The sequence below is a fragment of the Halichoerus grypus genome, chromosome 10, assembly GCF_964656455.1.
Source record: "Halichoerus grypus chromosome 10, mHalGry1.hap1.1, whole genome shotgun sequence".
In the NCBI taxonomy this organism is placed as follows: Eukaryota; Metazoa; Chordata; class Mammalia; order Carnivora; family Phocidae; genus Halichoerus; species Halichoerus grypus.
In genome coordinates, this window is record NC_135721.1 from 19730765 (window position 1) to 19742234 (window position 11470).

An 11470-nucleotide genomic window follows, 5' to 3' on the forward strand; every position below is an offset into this window, starting at 1 on the left:
CTGTGTGTGGCGGAGAGAGACTGGAGGGAAGGGCAGAGTCAGCTTCTGTGGCCCCCATTTCCCTCCTACTCGTAGCCCCTTGCAAGAATGTTCTGGAGGCTGGAGCACCTCAGCCTGGGTGAGGGGAAGCAATGGGAGGCCAAGCCAGGGACACTCCTCCTCCCCATTCAACCATGGGCATGTCGATCTTACCCTGGCTGCCGTTCCCCTTAACTTCCACAGCCCCCTGGGGTTGGTGTGATTTAAATATGCTCTCTTTCCCTCCAAGTCTGAGCTCTTAAGCGCTAGTAGTCTATGGAATATAAAGGGATCATCAAGAGCCTACACCAAATGAGCTCAGCTGGCCCCTTCCCTGCCCTCCCTTTCGTCCTTCTGGCTTCTCCCCACCCCACTCCACCCCACAATACCACTACAAACAGGGCAGTTCAAAACGACTGTCCACAGGACAAGCAGGAGTTACACAGCACAGGGGCCGCTCTCCCCAAATCGATGTGGGGCCTCAGCCTGGCCCCCAGCACACCCAGGGCCCCACTCCACCTCCCACCCCCCCACCCCCACCCAGCATCTCCTCCACACTCCAGCCACCCCATCCCCCACAGCCTGGCTTCCTCCCCTCAGCCTGGAAGCCCCACCTCAGTGCTTTAAGGCCCATCTTAGGTACCACCTCTTCCAAGAAGCCTTCCCTGATCCCCTCAGTTCTTTGTGACCTCACTGGCCTTCGAGCGCTTTATTTCTCCCTCTCCTGTGACTTTGGTCTGTGGTCATTAATTAGCTGGGCTCATCCTAACTCACTCTGTGGCCCCTCAAATCCTAGCACAGGGCCTTGCCCACAGGAAATGCTCAGCAAGCAAACACGGGACCGAAGAAAGAGCTGGAACTACAGCGTGAGGGATTTAAGGTGAGCACACAGACAACCTGTTCGCGGTGTGATCCGTTACACCGGGGAACCGACTGCCAAATGGCACTGAGGAGCCCTCCCCTCTGAAGCTCTGTCAATCAGAATCAGCCCTTTCCTCTGCTGTCCAAGATTGTGCAAAAGAGGCAGGCCGGTGGACCAGGCTTCTGAGCGCACTTCCTGCAGCATTGGTCCCCCCACGCTGCCCAAACCCCTCAGACCGCCACTTCGCTAAGGGAGGGACACACACCGTGCTCTGGAATTCTCACCACGACCTTAAGTACAGCCACGTCGCATTTCCACGGGACAGGTGAGGAAACTGAGGCACAGAGCCACTAAGTTAGCTGCCCCGGATCTCGAGGCAGGGAAGTGGCTGACTCCAGGGCCCTCACCTCGGCTGCCTCGAAACGGGCTCATGTCTAAGCAAGTCACCTCCCTCCCCACGCGGCTGCAGAGAAGTCTGCACAGACACACGTGCACCCCACCCTGTCCTGCCCACAACACTCAGCCAAGGGGAGGCAGGCTTCACACACACACACACACACACACACACACACACATCTCTGACACTTCATGGGTCTCAGATTTGGTTTTGGTTTTGGTTTTTCTTTTCTTTTTTTTTTTTTAGGGAAAAATAGTCAGAGACCTGACTGAAAACAAGCCCTCAAGATTTGGGGGGAAAGGAATCTAGCACCTTAGTTTACCATGAAAGCCCTCAGGAGCAGCAAAACGTAGGCCCACGGAGATGCCCAGCCTCAAAGGGCAGGTGGGGGCTCCAATTCCCAAGGGCCGCGCCACACACCACACTCAGAGTCAGGGACCCCAGGCCCGCACAAGCAGCAGGAAGGGAACAGCGAAAGGCGCAGGATCGGCTCTTCTGGCCTCAGGCTCTGGGTAGAATTCCCAACCCCAGCCTGGCCCCACCCCCAAACATCCCCCAACCCAGCTCCAAGTGCTCTTAGCACTTAAAGTTCTCTTTCAACCCTACATTGTAAGGCTTGGATACTAATGGTAACATTTCAGGCCCAGGGGCGCCTGGGGGGCTCAGTTGGTTAAGCGACTGCCTTCGGCTCAGGTCATGATCCTGGAGTCCCAGGATCGAGTCCCGCTTCGGGCTCCTTGCTCAGCGGGGAGTCTGCTTCTCCCTCTGACCCTCCACCCCCTCATGCTCTCTCTCTCTCTCTCATTCTCTCTCTCAAATAAATAAATAAAATCTTAAAAAAAAAAAAAAATTTCAGGCCCAGTGATGGGGAGTGAGTGGTCTATTCTTAACTTACCCATTGGGGATGGGGAGCAGCTAAGACTGCTCCAAGTTCCCTACATGCTTCCCAACAAAAGAAGCCTCGCCTGGCCACAGCTAGGGAGAGGACAGGGACCAAAACCACAGATGTGTAGCAAGCTCCCCCACCATTCAGCAGACACCCATGGAGGTCCCGCTAAATGTCTGATGGGGGACCCAGAGGCAGCCAAGTCAAGGGCCTTGTCCTGTGGAGACCACAGGCTTATGGGAGAGAGCGGGAGCAGGGGAGAATGTAAATTCCCCAAGGGCCAAGTCACCCTGGGCAAGTATTTTATAGCTTGTCCTGCATTTCTTGCAGCCTTTTTCAGAGGACCATTGGCAGTGATGTGTGACTGTGATAGGCAAATATCCACAAGGGACTCGAGAGCATATTGTGAATTGGACTGGGGGGGGGAACCTCAGAAATTATATACACACACGGATTTACACATGGAAGCCTACAGAAGGACACACGCGTGTGAAGGTCTACCGGGGAGGCTGTATTTTTACACTCTCTGTGGAGACACCTGAGACAAACCTCTCTCCCTGCAGGGCCCCCACCCCTCACGCCACCTTTTCCTTTCAAAGCCCCATCCCCCAGGAGGCCTTGCTCTCTCAGACCTCCTCTCCTTGGAAGCCCTTCCGGATTACCGCTGTGTGGTGAAAACAGACCACCCCACCCCCATTCCTGGGTCTGAAATTCCACCACTAGAATCAGAGCCATAGAATTTCAAAGTTGGAACGGACCTCCAAGCTCCAGTCCAACCCCCACCCCACAGAGGAATCCTGTCCGCGGACACCCTGTCAGATGGCCACAGTGCGGTCCGGTGTCCTCTCCAGGGCTCGGGGGGCAGCCCTCGCACTGTGCACCCGGCACTCCTCGATTCTAGAAGGAATTCACCTTTCTAAGGCCAGCCTCCTGTTGCAGGCGCCCTGTGCCTGGGCTGGAAAACAAGGAGAGAGCCTGGGTCAGCCTGAGCTGGGGGCTCTGCATCGGAGGAGTGGCTGCAGACAAGAACCAAGCAGCTGGACAAGAGTGCAGAGAGGGAGCCAGGGCCCACAGAAGTGGGGCCGGGGAAGGGAGGCAGGCAGGTGGCAGAGCAGAAGCACAGTCGGCCGGCCCCTGCCCGGGAGCAGCACATGCACACACATGGACGCACACTCACGCTTGCACAGAGTGGCCTGTCAAACAGCCCAACCAGGCTCTCCTCAACGGGACCTGGAGGCGGAGGGGGACCCCCTTGCCCCAGAAACCTAGCAGCAACTCCTGACAACCGCAGCCTCTCAAAGCCAGGCAGCTCAGGAAACCACCAGAAGATAGCCCCTGCCAGCAGAGAGGACAAGCCCAAAGAGGGTCCCTCCGCCTGACAGCTGGGCTCCCCAGATCCCACAGGCCAGTCCTCACACTCCAGCAACGCCTAGGGAGAAAAGCTTCCCTGGCTGCAGCTGTCCCATCTGCCTGGAAGGGAGGAGGCACAGGCGAGCAGCACCTGATCCCAGGATCCCTTCACAGCCCGCCGGCCCAGGAGGCTGGAGGCCGGTCCGGCCGCTGGCAGCCCAGGGTGAAACATGAAGACCGAACAGTCCCCCAGGGATGCTGATGGCAGTCTCTGGGCATGGCGGCGAGGGGCAAGCTGGGTCACAGGGCAGAGGGCGCTTCTCGTCCAGGCTCCTGTCCCTGCTGGTTTGAGAGGGGCCGCGTGGAGTGGCTCTGGGCGCCCCCTCCCCGCCCCCCGCCGCCCTTCCTCCCCCGCCCTGAGGCCGGAGCTGCCCAGCTGGGTGCTGGACGCCATCTTGGGTCAAGGTGCAGCCACAGGGGGCTCCCCTCAGGAGCAGGGGAAGAAAGCCCCCGAGACTCAGCAAGCCCCCCATTCCCCAACCAGGGCACCAACACCTACTCAACTGGCTTTGCAGTAGAGAGAGGTGGAAGGACGTGGGGATGGAGAGAAAAGTGGGAAATAACAGAGAGGGGGTGGGAGGGGAGTGGGTGCCCCCAAGAAGGGAGGTTCCAGGAAAGCGAAACGCAGTTTGGCAGCCGGAGGGCCGCGGGCCCCAGCGATGGGGGGCTGGGGGAGGCCGGGGGCGGGCCCTGGACCCACGCCAGCTTGGTCCGCGCCGAGGGGGAGGGAGGGCAGGGCGGCCTGGGGGAGGGGAGCCGGGGTGAGGGCGGGACACGGACCGCGGCCGCCTACGGCTCCGAAGCTCGGGGTCTCCTGGGGCGCGGGGCCGCGGGGCCGAAGACCCCGATCTGCAGCCTCTGCGAGGCCTCGTCCTTCACTGTACAGATGCGAAGCTTTCAAGGACACGTCTGCACCGGCCCAGCGGGGGTGCGTGTGCGTGAGTGTGTCCGCGTGCGTGTGAGTGTGTACGACGGGGGGTGCTGCTGCGGGGGGCGACCCCGGGCGCTCCCACCCGCGCCGCTCCCGGCCCTGGCCCTGGCCCTGGCCCGCAGCTCCCATCCCCGCGTTTTCCGGCCCCCGGAGCCCCGGCCCGGGATCTTCGCCCGCCCCCGCCCCGCCCCCACACTGCGGCGCCGCCGCCACCGCCGCCACCGCCGCCACCGCCGCCGCCGCCGCCGCCCCGGCTCCCACGGCCCGCGGCGGGGGCAGGGAGGAGCCAGGCACGACGTCCCCCCCCCCGCGCGCCGCCCGGCCCTCCGCGGGGAGGTGTGCCCCCAAAGTGGCACTCTCCCCACCCCCGCCGCCCCTCCCAGATCCGCTGGCACCCCGCACCCCCAGCCACAGGTGGCCGGAGGAGGATCGCTGCGCAGCGCTCCCCGGCCCGGCCCCCGGATCACCCCTCGGCCCGCCCCCGGGGGCCTCCCGGGTCCCCCGCCCCGCCGGGCCGAGGAGGGCCGGGAGCCGGGGGGAGGGGCGGGGGGCCGGGTCGTGCCAGGCTGCCATTTTCTGCCGCCGCCGCGGAGCCTGCGCGGGGCCCGGCCCCCGCCCCCTCCCCCGCTCCCTGCGGGCCGCGGCGGGAGCCGATCATTCCGGGTCGGGGTCCGCGCCCTCCAGCGCCCCGGCCGCAGGCCCCAGGCGGGGCCCCGGGGCGGGGGCAGGGCCCGGAAGGCGGGGGCGGCCAGGCCGGGGCCCCTGCGGCAGCGCCGAGCCGGGCACCACGGCTGAGGCCGGCGGTGGAGGGGGGCCCCCCGCGGCATTGTATAGACTTGAACTTGAGCCCGGAGCCGGGCGGGGGCGGGGAGGGGGCTCCGCGCCGGGAGCGGGCGGGACGGGAGGGGGCGCCTGCCGAGCCCGCGGGGACATAAACAAACCCTCAAATCCCCCGCGCCGCCCTGGCCAGCCCGGCCCGCCGTCCCCGCCCGCAGCCCTGGCCCCGCGAGCGCCCGGCGCCGAGTTGCAGGGGTCCGGGAGCGTGCCCCGAGCTGGGCACTGCCCGCCGCTGTGCCCCCCGCCCGGCCTCCCCTCCTCCCTGCCCGCCTCCGGGCCGGCCTCCCGGGCCGCCAGCAGCGGCGCTCATTACCGTGTGGCCGGTGGGGTCGGGCCGGCCCGGCTGCGCGCCCTGGTGCCGCGGCGCCGCGTCCCGGCTCGTCCTCTGCTCTCGCCGCCGCCGCCGCCGCCCGCGCGCCCTCCCTCCCTCCCGGCCCGCCTGCCTGCCTCGCTCGCTCCCTCCCTCCGCTCGCTGTCGCGCTCCCTCTCTCCGCCTCCTCTGCCGGGTCCCCCCCTCCCACCCCTTCTCTCCGCCTTCCTCCTTCCCTCCCTCCGGCCGCCCGCGGGCCCAGGCCTCCGCCCGCTGCTCGCCCCCCGCGGCCGCGCTGGCCCCGGCCCCGGCGCTGCGGAGCCGGCCCGGGAGGCAGCGCCGACTGGGGGGCCCCGGGGCGCCGCGGCGGTAGCGGCCTGGGCGCGCGGCCGGTCCTAGCGCCCTCGGCCCGACTTCCCGGCCTCTGCGGCCCCGCCGGGGGTCTCCGCACGCTGCGAGACGGAGGGCCGGACCCCACAGTGCCCCGACCCTGCGCTGGGCCTGGGCACCCCGCCGCGGCCGCGCTCCGGGCCACTCCGCCGGGGGCCTTGCTGCAGCCCTCCTCCGCCCCCCCCCCCCCGCGGGGCACCCCGCTACCTGGCGCTGCCTCTGCGCTGGGTCCCCGCATCCAGCACTGGCCGCAGGGACAGCGGCCCCTCCTCTCCCCGGGCCGGTGTCAAGTGCCTCCCCCCAGCAGCCCGCGGAGCCCCCGGCGGCCTTCACCCTGCAGTTCTCCCGACCTCCACCAGAGCCCACTGCACTCTGCCTGCCTCAGCACTGGGGCTGGGGACAGCAGCGCCGGCCCATCCGCACCGCAATCCCCACCCGACCCGCCACCCCCGCCAGGTGCCGCCGCCGAATGGAGGCCAGCCCACTCGACAGGGCCAAGGTCGAGGCGCCAGGTCCATCCAGGCCGTCCTGGAGGCTCGGGCACCTCTATAGGATGAGTCCCCTTAGGGGGAGTGAGCTCCCCATACCTTGAAGTGTCCAAGTAGAGTTGAGTGCCCTCAGTTGGACAGTGGAAGACTGAAAGACCTCATGGGGTGGGAGGTTGAACTAAATGACATTGAAGATCCCTTCCAGCTCTAAGATTCTGTGCACACCTACACTCCACCCTCACACTTACTCACCCCTTTCCCGCGGGGGTTGTTCTCATTTCCCAGAGACTTCGGGCTCCAGGTTTCTGACTTGGGGCATCTCTCTCTACTTCTGTCAGCACAGCCACCCTCTGCTCATCACTTCCCCAACTGCTATCTCTAGGGCTTGGTGCTGGGCCCCCTGATCCCCTCAGCCTGGCTCTCCACTTCTGCCTGTACTCCCCCAGCCTCTCCTACTGTGCACCCCCAGTGCACCGAGCACTTCAGCTGCATGGCGGTGCCCTCAGCTCTCTGACCCAGGACATGTTGTGCTCCCTTCCCCAGGCACCCACCATCCCACTTGTGGGCGGGGGCTCCCGGAGATGGGCACTCAGGCCCTCACTGCTGAAACCAGTCCTGCTTTTCCCTTCTCCCCCACCAGCTTCACCCCTTTGAGGGCATAGGTACACAGTTACCGAACTCTTTGAGACATGGAGCCCAACTTTCGTCCAGGAGGTTTTCCTTCTGGAAGCTCCCTAATGCTCCCAGATCCTCCAGTCTTCCCCACTCGCCAGCCTCAAGGTCAGAGGCCACTCTCCACACAATCGTCCTGGCCTTTTTCAGTGTCACCCTCACTCGAGTGGTCACCCCATGCCGCTGATGACAGGCCCTGCTGTCCGTGGATTCCACCTGTCCAGTTCCAGAGACTCGTGCTGTTTCTCCCATGAGGACAAGAACCACATCTGTAGCTTGGCACTTGGCACCCAGTAGGTTCTCAGTAAACATTTGTTGAATGAATGCGTGCATCGCAGGTTCCTTGCCGCTCTGCTTTCCACACCAAGCTAGGCATCCGCAAGTACTGTAAAGCGGGGCTAAGGGGAAGACCATGTTTAGAAGGATGGTGCCATACCTCTCCCTTCCTCAAGGGCTTATATAATACTGCCCCCAAATAGCAGCGACTGTTTCCTGAGTGCCCCTGCGTGCTAGGCACCAGGCTTGGCGCATTTCTCTGCCAAACCTGTGTGGTGGTTTATATTATCCTCACTCTACAGATGAAGAAACTGAGGCTTAGTCAAACCACACAGTTGGGGAAGTCACAGAACCAGGATTCAAAGCCTGGTTCATCTGACCCTGAAATCACCACATCACACTTTTGAAACATTATAGTTGCTCTCCACAAGCTGAAATTCTCAGGATCAAGAAGGGCAAATGTAAGTTTCTGTTGAGTAGAACTATCTATGATGAAGTCCCTGGGAGCCCATAATGTGGGCTCCGTACCACACATCACACTGGGTCTGGCTCTGATTGGTTTAGCCCTTTGGGCTCCTAGACCCCCTCACTTCTGTCCATTCCACTGTGGTCTGACCAGAATCCTGGTTGATCCTAGATTATCTGGATCGAGGGGCAGTATCAGTCAGGATATGCTAGGTTATCCTGCAATAGCAAACAACCCCAAATTTTCGTGACTTAAAATCACAGAAGTTCTGTGGAAAACAGCATGGTGGTTCCTCACAAAAATTAAACGTGGAATTACCATATGATCTAGCAATCCCATTTCCGTGTAGAGACCCAAAGGAACTGAAAGCAGAGACTCTCATAGTCTCTGCTATTTGTACACCAACGTTCATAGCAGTATTATTTGCAATAGCCAAAAGGTGAAGACAACCCAGATGTTCATGAATAGATGAACAGATAAATAAAATGTGGCGTATACATACAGTGGAATATTATTCAGCCTTAAAAGGGAAGGAAATTCTGGGGCGCCTGGGTGGCTCAGTTGTTAAGTGTCTGCCTTCGGCTCGGTTCGTGATCTCAGGGCCCTGGGATCGAGCCCCGCATCGGGCTCCCTGTTCTGTGGGAAGCCTGCTTCTCCCTCTCCCACTCCCCCTGCTTGTGTTCCCTCTCTCGCTGTGTCTCTCTCTGGCAAATAAATAAATAAAATCTTTTTTTTTTTTTTTTTTTTTTTTTTTTTTAAAGATTTTTTTATTTATTTATTTGAGAGAGAGAGAATGAGAGAGCAAGCACATGAGAGGGGTAGGGTCAGAGGGAGAAGCAGACTCCCTGCCGAGCAGGGAGCCCGATGCGGGACTCGATCCAGGGACTCCAGGATCATGACCTGAGCCGAAGGCAGTCGCTTAACCAACTGAGCCACCCAGGCGCCCAATAAATAAAATCTTTAAAAAAAAAAAAAAAGGGAAGGAAATTCTGAAAGCTGCTGCAACATGGATAAACCTTGAAGACATTCTGCTAAGTGAAATAAGTCAGACACGAAAGGACAAATATTGTGTGATTCCACGTACATGAGGTATGGAGAGGAGTCAAATTCATAGAGACAAAGTAGAATAGTAGCTGCCAGGGACTGGGCTCTGGGGGGTGGGTGTGAGGAGTGGGAAGGTCATGTTTAGTGGGTGCAGAGCTTCAGTTTGGAAAGATGGAAAAGAGTTCTGGAGGTGGATGGTGGTGATGCTTGCACAATATGTGAGTGTACTTACTGCCTCTGAACTCTACACTTAAAAATGGCTAAGATGGCAATTTTATGTTACACATATTTTACCACAATAAAAAAAATTGAGCATGGCACAACTGTAAATTAAGTGTACCAAATATAAAAAACCATAACTTTTCCTGCTCCTGTTACATGTCTGAGGCGAGTCTGCAGAGGGGTAGAGCTCACGGAATATTCTGGGACCCTGGCTGACAGAAGAGCCACCATCGCCAGGAGAGCACAGGAGGGTATCACACTGACAGAGCTGTTCGTCCCTCATTGGCCAGAACCAGTCCCACAGCTCCATTCAACTATTGGGATCCAGGAAGTAAACACTACCACGGATCTCAAAGCAGGGAGAACCAGCCACATTTAGCAAAAGCAGCAGCAACTCCTTCACCCACAACATGTTCCTCTAACATCTTCCACCCGGCGACTCCAGCGGAAGGCTCCATTCCCACACTTCTGACTCAGATGAGACTCTACCCTTGGCCCCCCACACTCTGCTAGACCTTATGTCCTCTCCATCAGTCGGCTTCTGAAACTATTCCACCTGCCTTTGCTGCACCCCCTCCCTGATGTCCGGACTTGGCTCACCTACCATCCTGCTGGGTGATTTCAACTCCACAGTGACTCACCACTTGGGTCATCTTCATACCCACTGCTTGTCACACCCACCAGGAGAGCTGCATCACAGGCCACTATCCACGTAGGTTCTTCATCGATAGCAAATGGTGACACTTCCACCTACCTTCCATGTGGCTTGTTATATTCGTCAAGACTCTCAGTCACATGGGACAGAATCCCAGCCTAAACTAGATTTTAAACAAAGGGATTCAGTAGTTTAGAGTTTAGACAATTGGGAAGCCCAGGGTTGGAGAGTCAGGAATAGGTAAATCCGGGGACTCAAATGCCACCTCCTGAGCTCGCTGTCTCCATCACGCTTGTCTGCTCCCCATTGTGTTGGCACTTTCTCTCCTCCTTGCATCAGATTCCAAGATGGTGGCCAGCAGTCTCAGGCTACCTTCTCCCAGTTCAGAATCCCAGTGGAAGAACAATGTTTTCTTTCCCCTCCGGAAGCACCCCAATGCTTCTAGGACATGAAGCTCCACGTCTGTTAGCAACAACCCCTCCCCCACCTCAAGTCTCAAGGTCTGAGACACGTAACTGTTCTGTTTTGTTTTTTGTTGTTACCCTCACTCAAGGGGCCATCCCCAGCAGAAAAGTTCCAAGGGTCACTTCAGTTGTTCTGGCCTTGGTCACAAGCCCACCGTGACCCAGGTTCTACAAACAGTAGGACAGCATGAGTCACATGCCCACGCCCATAAGTGAGTGCAGGAGGTGGCCCTCGCATGGACAGATCCAGCCAGCGCCCCAGGGAGTAGGAGCAGAGTTGTCCCCCAAAGCAAGGGGTGCTGGGCAGATACTCTGCACGTCCCCCCATGGCTGCCCAGCATCCACGCGGACCTTCTTTCCTCGTGTACGCGCTTTCGAAACGCTCTGGCTATCTGATGGAGATGGTGGTTGCACAACATTGCAAATGTGCTACCCACCACTGAAATGTACATTTTTACATGATTAATGTTATGGGAATTTCACCTCAATAAAAGAGATATTTTTAAGATGTTCTTACTAAAATGAAGAACCCACGCCATCTACAACTAAAAATGCACTTGATCTCCTTCCCAAAGGAAGATGATCCAAGTATGACCAGCTCTAAAATCAGGATCTCTGAGTAATGTGCATTTCTCTCAATGAGGTGGATGTGGCTTCTTATCTATCACGGTGGCTAAATTATAAATATAACTACCCCAAAACACCAAGTCCATGACGGCAGAGAGAAAACAGATGATCCACCGTAAGGACTGACTTCGCAAAAGAGGAGAAGGGGAAGATCCTTCGGGGGTTGCCAGCCCACAGCCTACACCACACCCTGCTGGCTGGGCTGCCAGGGCTCACTTCTCCACGGGGGAGCCCGGGCCTGGTCCTGAGAGAGTCTCCCCGGTTCACTGTCCTCCGTGGCCGTGCCTGAGGGCCCACAGGGAAGAAGTCTCCTTCGGGGAGCGCCAACTTCCTGGTGGCGCTGTTGCATCTTCCTGGGGATTCCTTCAGAGCTTGAGCCATCCCTAGGTCTGGGGATTTGATATCACTTCCATAAAGCCTTAGCCAGACAGGCATGTCAGCTCATTCTCTGGGAACTCTGTGGACCAGCAACCAGCCCCCCGAAGGCCCCACTCCCACAGCAACTGTCATGAACC

General features: G+C 59.4%; 1 protein-coding gene and 1 long non-coding RNA gene across 3 annotated transcripts in view; one reads left to right on the forward strand and one right to left on the reverse strand.

Moving 5' to 3' along the window:
* The window catches only part of DNMT3A (DNA methyltransferase 3 alpha), a 102346-nt gene extending 95960 nt beyond the window's left edge, over positions 1-6386 (reverse strand). Inside the window, exon 1 of one of the 2 annotated variants that reach the window (XM_036110232.2) lies at positions 6249-6386. The gene's annotated coding sequence lies outside the window, so the exon portion shown is untranslated. Of the gene's footprint in view, positions 1-5654; positions 5754-6248 lie in introns of those variants that run through there. The other variant, XM_036110230.2, reaches the window with a different exon arrangement.
* LOC118547081 (uncharacterized) lies at positions 4337-7525 on the forward strand. The gene is made up of 2 exons (XR_004922933.2): positions 4337-4501; positions 7170-7525. It is a non-coding gene; the product is annotated as an uncharacterized LOC118547081 (long non-coding RNA).
* The last annotated feature ends 3945 nt before the right edge of the window (positions 7526-11470 follow it).